This window comes from Balaenoptera acutorostrata, chromosome 1 (assembly GCF_949987535.1).
Source record: "Balaenoptera acutorostrata chromosome 1, mBalAcu1.1, whole genome shotgun sequence".
Taxonomy (NCBI): Eukaryota; Metazoa; Chordata; class Mammalia; order Artiodactyla; family Balaenopteridae; genus Balaenoptera; species Balaenoptera acutorostrata.
Window position 1 is genome coordinate 108,851,117 of NC_080064.1, and position 8,780 is coordinate 108,859,896.

Genomic DNA, 8,780 nt, shown 5'->3' on the forward strand with positions numbered 1-8,780 from the left:
AGATGGAATTCTGCAGCTACGCAAAGGGGCGAAGGACAACAGAAAAGCTATCTGCCGGGGAAAATACCTAAGATTTTTCTTATTATTTAAGTCTCTTTAGAAACATGGGACCGATTTTTCTAAAGTAATAACGGTGGATTGTGGGGTTTAGGACACATGCAAAGTAAGATGCATGATGACAATAGCATAACGGCCGGCAGGGAAGGAATGCGAAGAGGTGTGGCATCGCTTGAAGGCAGACTGTGGTAAGTTACAGAAGTCTGTTATAAAGCCTCAAGCAGTCGCTAAAATAAGAAAGAGTGATACCTCATAAGCCAGCAAAGGAGCGAAACTGGAATCATATACGAACCATGTAAGCACTATGTGATCGAGCAACTGCTTCTCCAGGACTCTTCCCTCTAAGAAGAACTTGTACAAGTGGCTAAAGATACCTGTACAAGGATGACTGCAGCATTATTTGTAACCGTGAAATCGTAGAACCAACTTAATTTCAAAAGTATATGGAAAGGGTTAAATAAATACTACTACGTGCAAACAACGGATGGAAGAAAGTCCATCGTGAAAAGGAATTCAGAAAGTAAGGATGCCAGCCGTACTCTTTCGATGATTTCCAGGCGACCTCTTCCGATCGCACCTTATGTCCTCGTGTGGTGAACACGACACGGGGGACAGGAGGGTAGTACTGGAGGAGACTTTTTCGGCCTTTACGGGAGAGGGTGTGCAGAGCAGAAAGAACCACGAAGCCTTTATTTTGTAAAAGAGGCGGAAGAAAGGCGTCCCTGGGTGGGCTCGAACCACCAACCTTTCGGTTAACAGCCGAACGCGCTAACCGATTGCGCCACAGAGACACACGAGCGCCACTGCCCTCTCATCCCCGTGGCGATCAAACACCGCTTCCGCGCCAGGCGGAGTCACTCGCCTTTCGCAGGACAGCGGCGACGGCTCCAAAGCCTCGGACAACCGCAGACGTGGAGTCGACGCAGCGCGTTCGTTCCGTGGAAAAGCTGTGCGTCGGGCGATTCCGAAGGCAGAAGGGCAGCCGAGCGTCCCCGCCGCAGATGCCAGCGCCCCGGAGACGCCCCGTGCCTGAGACGAGGGGGCCCCCGAGGGAAGCTGAACGCCGGGTTTGGCTCCGTGACGGCTCCCCGTTCGCTCCGCGGGCGCTGCCCGCCCTCTGCTCGGCCTCGGTCGGTGGGGCGCGAGCCGGAACCAGGAGGAGCTGGGGAGGGTTGGTCCAAAGGGGCAAACGCGAAGAGGCGGGTAAGAAGCCGGCGAGGTGGGCACGAGGACAACTTGACTTCCCAAGAGGCCTGTGGAGAGGCACGTGCTGGATTAAGGGAGATGAGAATTGGGTTTTGGTTTGGTTTGGTTTGATCATCATGTACCAGAATTGAGAGGAAGGCAGTGGAAAACGGAGGGAGGGGATGAGAGAAAAATATGAATACCTACAGTTGTCCAGGCACAGCGCAGTAATTGGAATGATTTTACGTCAACATCGTAAGAGCAAGAACTCCTCCCGCTGCGGGGTTTGTGGTGCGCCGTGATCGTATAGTGGTTAGTACTCTGCGTTGTGGCCGCAGCAACATCGGTTCGAATCCGAGTCACGGCACCCTCCTCTGTCTCACGTGGCACGGCGGTTCCCCTTTTACTTTGTCTTGAAACTTGCACCGGCCTGGGGACCCGTGAGCACTGCTTTCCCCAGGCCACCTGGCGGCGGGAGGTCAGGAGAAGGGAAGGAAACCTCACACAGGGCACTCACCTCGTGTCTGAGCAGAAGGAAACCCAGGGCAGCGGTTTCTCTTCGGTCCTGCTCCAAAACAGGGAAGCCCGGCAAGGAGCCTCCTGTGCTGTAACTGGTGAAAAATGTTGTTTCTGTGTGACTCAAAATCTGCAGGATCTTAAAGACCAGATAAAAAATTTTATCAGATAGGTGACTCCCCCTCTCTAGACCTGTTTTGCTGGTTTAATCTTGGCTCCTGGGAATCTCTGCTCCGAGGACTTTTTCAATCCTTGGCTATTGTTCCCTTTAGAGTCACCGAAGTAACCTCTCTAGTGCCTTTCCATACTCTCAAGGATTTTAAATGCCTGTCGGCAGCCACTCACAAGACAAATGGTATCCATCAGGAGTGGACAACTGGAAGACCTTAACAGTCACCGCAGAAATGATGATAACGGTGACTACGGCACCCTCCGCCCTGACGACCCAGCTAGTGGAGACAGCGAATATGTGTGATTCTTCTGCCTGACTACATCAATGCTGGTACCCGAGAGTACCGTTAGACTGAGAGCATGACCAAAAGCGGGGAACTGTTAAAAATCAAACACAAGTGGAGATCACACTTGAAAATTCCCTGAGCAGACAAACCCGTTTAGTCATACAAGGAAGAGCTCATTTAGCTTATTTTGCAAAACAAGTGAAACTTACCTTGGGCCACTTCTTGTTTATGCCTCTCAGAATCATAAACAAAGCCTAAAACTGTTTGCCAAAATTGATGGGAGGTAACCACTTTTAACCAATTCCCTATCACGAGGAAAACTCTAACGTTATAACCGATCACTGCGAAGGACAAAACAGACACCGCCTCCTCACAATATAAGTTGCTTTCTAACAGTGTACCACCTCTGAGCCTCCTTCCATATTCTGTTGGAGTGCTCCCAGTTCCTGAACGGTAAACCTTCACTAATTACTGTTTCGGTGATCACCAGTGGTTTAACTTCTGCTATTTGTGAACTTTGACGGTGCCTCGACATTTTCATCTACCAGATTGGACCAGCAAGGGAACTGCACATCATACTGTTGTTGTCCCATGCGCCTGGACTTAGTGACTACTCAGGCAGTCACGCAGAATCATTAAAATCATTGCCATTGTCCTCTGTTTTATTTCTTAACAATCACTGTCCAGACTCCTTTCACTTTACCTTTGCCTCTTCTAGAATGTCATGGAAATGGGATCGTAGTGCACACGCTCTTGCCTGAAAACCTCTTCCTCTTTGCACAACGTCTCTGCCTTTATCCATTGTTGAGTAAAGCAGATACCATTCCTCTTTCATTGCTGAGTTGTATTCCATGGCAGTAACATAGCACAGTCTGTTTACCATTCACTGGATAATGAGCATTTGAGCTGTATCCAGTATTGGCTATTGTGAATAAAGATGCTTTGAACAGTCTTTCCACAAGAGACTTTTTGGACATAGGTTTTCATTTCTCTTGGTGAAGAATTGCTGGTACCAAAGAGTAGTATATGCTCCACTTCATAAAAACCACCAAAGCCTTTTCCAAAGCGGTTGTACCATTTTATGTTACCACCAACAATATGACACTTGTGGTGATTCCACATCTTTGCCAAGATTGTTGGTGTTTCCTCTCCTTATAATTTTAGCCACGCTACTAAGAGTAGTGGTATCTCAATGTGGTTTAATGTCCGTTTCTCTGACTGCTAAAAATATTGAACACTCCTTGTGTGCTTTTTTGGCCATGTGCATATCTTCTTTTCTGAAGTATCTGTTCACATTTTTAAAGCCATCTGAAAAAAAGTGGGTTTTTTGATCTTTGAAAAACTTGTTACTGGGTTGGAGGAGCTCATTATACATTAAAATGACAGGCGGTGAGTGTTGTCAGCTATGTGCTGTGAATATTTTCTCCCTGTCTCTAGCTTGCTTTTCCATTTTAGTGGCCTCCTTGGATGAGAAGATACGGCTAACGTTGTTGAAATCTAATTTATCATTTGTCTTTGTTTTATACATTCTTTGGGTCCTGGTTAGTAACTCTTTGCCTACCACCAAATCACGAAGTATCCTTAAAAAGCCTTATACCTTTAACTTTTATGTCTTGGTCTATGATGCACTTAAGGTTGACTTTTGTGTGTAGTGTGAGATAGAAATACAGCTGTCCCCCCTCCTCCCAATATGGAACCTATTTCCTTTCCCCATTGAACTGCTTTTCTTGAAAACTCATTCACTAATTGAGATATGGGTCGGTTTCAAGTCTCTCAACTCAGTCCATTTTCTAGCTGTGTACCCTGATGCCACCTGCACACTGCTGGTCTGTGTTGGGGGTGGGGGCGGTGATAGTAACTCTTAAGGTCAGGTAGTGCAAGTTTCCCCATTCCATTCTTTTCCACACAGAGCGATACATTTTGCAACATGTAATAACTCAGGTAACCATCCCCCAGGTCAAGATATGCATGCCATCACATCATCCTTCTCATTTCCTTGTGGGACACAGGCCCTCCCTGCCATGTACTGGCTGCCCCCTTGTGGCCAAAGAGCCTCTATTGTACCCTCTGGGGAGAACAAACACCCAGTTGCCTGCAGGGCGGCTGAACCGTGCGAGAAAAATCTACAAGACTCAAAACAGTCGGGATTATAGGATGCAGGGGCAGGGGCGGGGGCGGGGGCGGGGAGGGTGAGGGGGCGTCGGGAAGTTAGCTCACTTTTCAGGCCTTTGGTCTTAGAGAAAGTTTCCTTTAGTAATTCCTAACCATGGAAAGTACAAAGCTTTGTGCTGCTTAACATTTCCTCTTCTTTCTAGGCAGAGAGAGTCCCATGGAGTGTACCTAATTTGTGAATTTGTTCGCTGGGTGCGATGTTGAAAACTGGAGGCTGAGGGAGAGCTCTATCATGTTTTGTTTTGTGCGAATAAAAGAAAATGAGGAAGAAGTGGAGATACAGAGAGGGGAATAATAGGCTGGAGCCTGAAAAGCGATCGTAGGGTCTGGCCCTGGATGTCAGGTTTTGGAGAAAGAGAAGACATTGATGAGCATATCCAGGGAAGGACTTCGTTGGAAAGAGCAGACACTTAAGGCTATTTTATGATGTTTTCCATTCGTTCATATGTACTTCTCCTTTCCCATCTTTGTAGATAAGGCACAAGTGAGCTTGATACGTTCATGGCTTTTTGGAATGCATGCTTAAACATAAGTGACTACCATACTTCAAATATTGATCTGTGAACCTCCTAGACTCCTCTTAGGTGCCACCAACTGTGCATTAAAAGTAAAATGGGTCCAATCTGGGGACTCTACCAGGGAAAGTGCAATTAACTTTCAACGGGTGGGTGAGAGAGAAATGAGACAGTCTCAACAATGGTTGCTTTCCTTACTGCAGTGGTTTTCATATATGCTCCACACTCGATCGATCGATCCTTTCCCCAAATCCTTTCCTCCTTTTCTCAAGCAGTTGAGAAAAAGAACTCAGTTAGTTGCATCCTGGAAATGCACGGAATTCGTGGCTAGGGAAGTTCAAGTATTCCCAAGTGGGAAGATTGGGGACTGCCTACTCACTGGTACCCGGGCCATCGTTGTCTGCTGTGTCTACTTGGACTGGACTGGACAAGGGGACTCCACTCGCCTTCGCCAGCCACGGGGAGGACGCGGTTCCAGAGGCGGTCAACTTCATGGTAACTCCAGACCCTGAAACCTCATAAGATTTTTCTTCACTTTCCCTTTCATGTCTCTTCTGTCTGCCCAATGAGAGAGGATTCACTGCCTTTCTCTCTCAGTCAGGACCCTTTTGAGCGTCCCTTGTGGACAGGACTGAAGTGGCCCTCTGGTTCCCCCTAGGTGTCCCTGCTGGCTTGGGCGTCTCCGGAGCTCAGGCGGGCCCAATACAGAACCCCCGGCTGGTAGGACCGCGGGGAGCCCAGGAGGTTGCACTAGCGGTGGTGGAGGTGGGGGCCCCAGGCGGCATGCGTCACAGTCAAACCCTATTCTTCCCCCGTGCACCTCCTCCTCGGGGATGCGCGGGGCAGCTGGAATAAAGCGGCCCCTAAAGCTTCTCTGCCGGCTGAACCCAAAGAGGCAAGAAGTTCCAGAAGGGGCAAAAGGAACCTCACTGAGCAGACTCAGACTTCTTCCTGGCTGCTTCTCCTGGGCAGGCTCAAAAGAAGCTGATTTCGAGGATGGAGCCAAAGAAAAGGCTTCATGGCAGAAAACCCCACGATCTCGACAAACATGAAAGTCTTAAATCCTAACGTCTAGATGAGCAGGGGGCCAAGTTGAAATCCACCTCGTGCCCTCATCAGGAGAGTCATCTGCATGAGTTCAGAGGCCAGGAACAGGAGCGACTGTGCACATCTGTGGTTCTCAAACGGGGGCGATTTGGGCTCCCACCCTCATCCCCGGCCCCCTCTGTGACACTAGGCCTTGTCTGGAGACATTTTTTATTGTTAAGACTGGGGGAAGGGGGACGGAGAGTTTCTCCCTGGCATCCAGTCAGCAGAAGCCAGGGGTGTCCGAAAACATGCTTCGGTCCTCAGGTGGAACCCTCCCCCACAAAAATGATCCCGTCCAAAATATCAGCGCTGCGGAAGTTGAGAAACCCCGGTGTAGATCAATGTCCACACACTTGAGAGAGGAGAAAGCACGAATTCCTGACTACTTGGATGTGGGGTCTGAGGAAAACCGTGGCATCAGAGAGAACTCCAAGATCGTTGACCTGGGTATAGAGAAGGATGGAGTTGGCATGGACTAAGGCGGGAAAACTGCAGGTGCAGCAGGTTGTAAGGGGGAAGATCTGTTATCAAACGGCATTCGGGTCCTCTGGCCCATTGCACAGCAAAGCCAATCAACGGACACCAGGTTGTGGTAAGGAAAGTACAGCGTTCATTGCAGGGTGCCCAAGCAAGGAGAACGGGCAGCTAATGCTCAAAAAACCCGAAATCCTGGATGGCTTTCAGGACAGTGTATTTAAAGACAGTGTGAGGGAGAGGTTCTCAGGGTGTGTGATCAGCTCCCACACAATTCTCTGGCTGGTTGATGGTGAGGTAACAAGGTGAAGTTTCAGGAATCAACATCATCAATCTTCTGGCTCTAACTGGTCTGGGGTCTATGTGCTTGTGGTCAGCAGTTTCCATCTGGTGGGGAATCTGGGTTCTGTAAAAACAACTTGGGAATGTGCATCAAACAGTGTTATCTATGTCCTTCAGAGAGGAACTACAGGTCCTGTGACTCTGCTATATGACTGATATATTGTGAAAATTCTTACCAGTTCTCCTGCCCGACTGCTGTTCTTTGTCTCTGCATGTTCTCATTCCTTTAATCATTAATTCTTGGGTCAGACTTCTTGCAACTCAGGGAAGGCTCAGGAGACTGAAGTTTTTCTTTCCGGAGAGCTGGGGACACGACGGGATGGGTTAACCGACAAAGCCCATCCGGGGATTGCTCGCCTTTAGATCCGGAATCCAATTTAGCACCTTGGAGCCTGGCTTACAAGGGTTTTCCATCCAAGCCGTCTCCGTTGCTGCATCCACCTGAGTCTTTTTGGACAATGGAGTTGCCGGCTCTCGGGTGCGTGGCCTCTTCTCACCCCGGGCACATTCCCTCCCACCTCCTCCAGGCCACTGGGCCCCTCGCACGCTCCCCGGGCTCCCGTGACCTTCTCTCCACACGCGGCCACCTCACAAAGACGCGTCACAAGGGTAGTTCTCAAGGCTAGGTGCGGCCGTGATGAGGCAACTCGTTCGGGACATGCGGACCCGGCAGGCCCCGCGGGCGTTCGGGCTCCTTTTTTAGAGGAAGCACGGAGGGCACGGCCTTAGCTAAGGCTTTCTGGAACGACGGATGACCCCTCCGGAAGGCTCAAGGCCTTCCAGAGCAAAGAGAAAAGGTCACTGTTGTCAGAAGCAAGGAGAAAAGCCAACTACCAGCAGCTCCCTGGTGGTCCAGTGGCTAGAATTCGGTGCTTTCACCGCCGCGGCCCGGGTTCGACTCCCGGTCAGGGAAACCTTTTGGGCAGCTTTCCATCCCCTGAATTGTGTGCTGGGGTGCTCCCCGCACCGAGGAAAACCAGAGTGGCCGATTGTCAGGGCACCTAGGTCGTGCTTATCTCCAGGGCAGCCCTACCCCACCCGCACATCGCCACATCCCCTCATCTCCACCGCACAAGTGGCTTTCGAGGGCTTCCGAGCATCTTGCTCAGATTTACACAGCCCTGCAGAGGTTCAACTCCCTGTGCGGTTCAAACCCACGCCCGTTGCCACCCGCGGCGCAGGTCACGTTGAGCTCTGAATAACCGAGAGAGGCCAAGCCGAGTCTTGGTGTTAGTATCAATAGATGCCTTGGATGAAATGCTTATTAGGCGCTCGGCAGAGGTGCCTGGAGGCGATATCCACGAGGGTTGAGAGGAAGGTGAGCGCTGGGTCGGATCCTCGAGGGTTGTTCCACTTGCAGATTAAGCGGTGAAGGGAGTTAACATCAGTTAACTGACCCAACAAAGGCAGCAGGTGAAGTATGCGCAGAATGGAAAATTGTTACACTGCTGCCGTAAGCAGAAGGTAGGAGTAAAAATCAACACCGCTACGTCAAAACGATGCTACCCACCACAATCAAGTCCCACAGTTTCTACAATGGCTCTTGCATTTAAACCCTGCACACTCTCCCTGGCACTGGGTGCGTTTTCCCTTTTCCCTTGGACGCTCACGCCGAAGACCTGTTGGGATAAATGTTGCGTCCACTGTGCGGCAACAGGAGAGAGAGCGAGAGCCGTGGCAGGTGTTGCGGACGGAGCCTCAGAGGCAGCAGGTGGCGTGTGTAGGTGATGAGACAGCGCAGTGGCTGCGGGTCGGTGGGTGGGGCGCCACTGCTGAAAGGCGGTCAGTCTAGTAGGCCGGGCCGCGGGATCTCCTGTGTGTTGGGCAGGCGGGAGTGGGCGATCGGTGGCTTTTCGGAGATCGGTTTGGAAGACAGCGAGGGGAGGGCAAGGTGTTGACCGTGCCTGCGGGGTGTATGCTCATAAGTTACCGGGCACGGGAGAGACTGTGGTCACGAACGTAGTTTTCCCAG

At 50.4% G+C, this 8,780-nt stretch overlaps 1 non-coding gene across 1 annotated transcript; it reads right to left on the reverse strand.

The window, feature by feature from the left end:
- Positions 1-774: 774 nt before the first annotated feature.
- TRNAN-GUU (transfer RNA asparagine (anticodon GUU)) lies at positions 775-848 on the reverse strand. Its single transcript has one exon. It is a non-coding gene; the product is annotated as a tRNA-Asn (tRNA).
- Between the last annotated feature and the right edge of the window lie 7,932 nt (positions 849-8,780).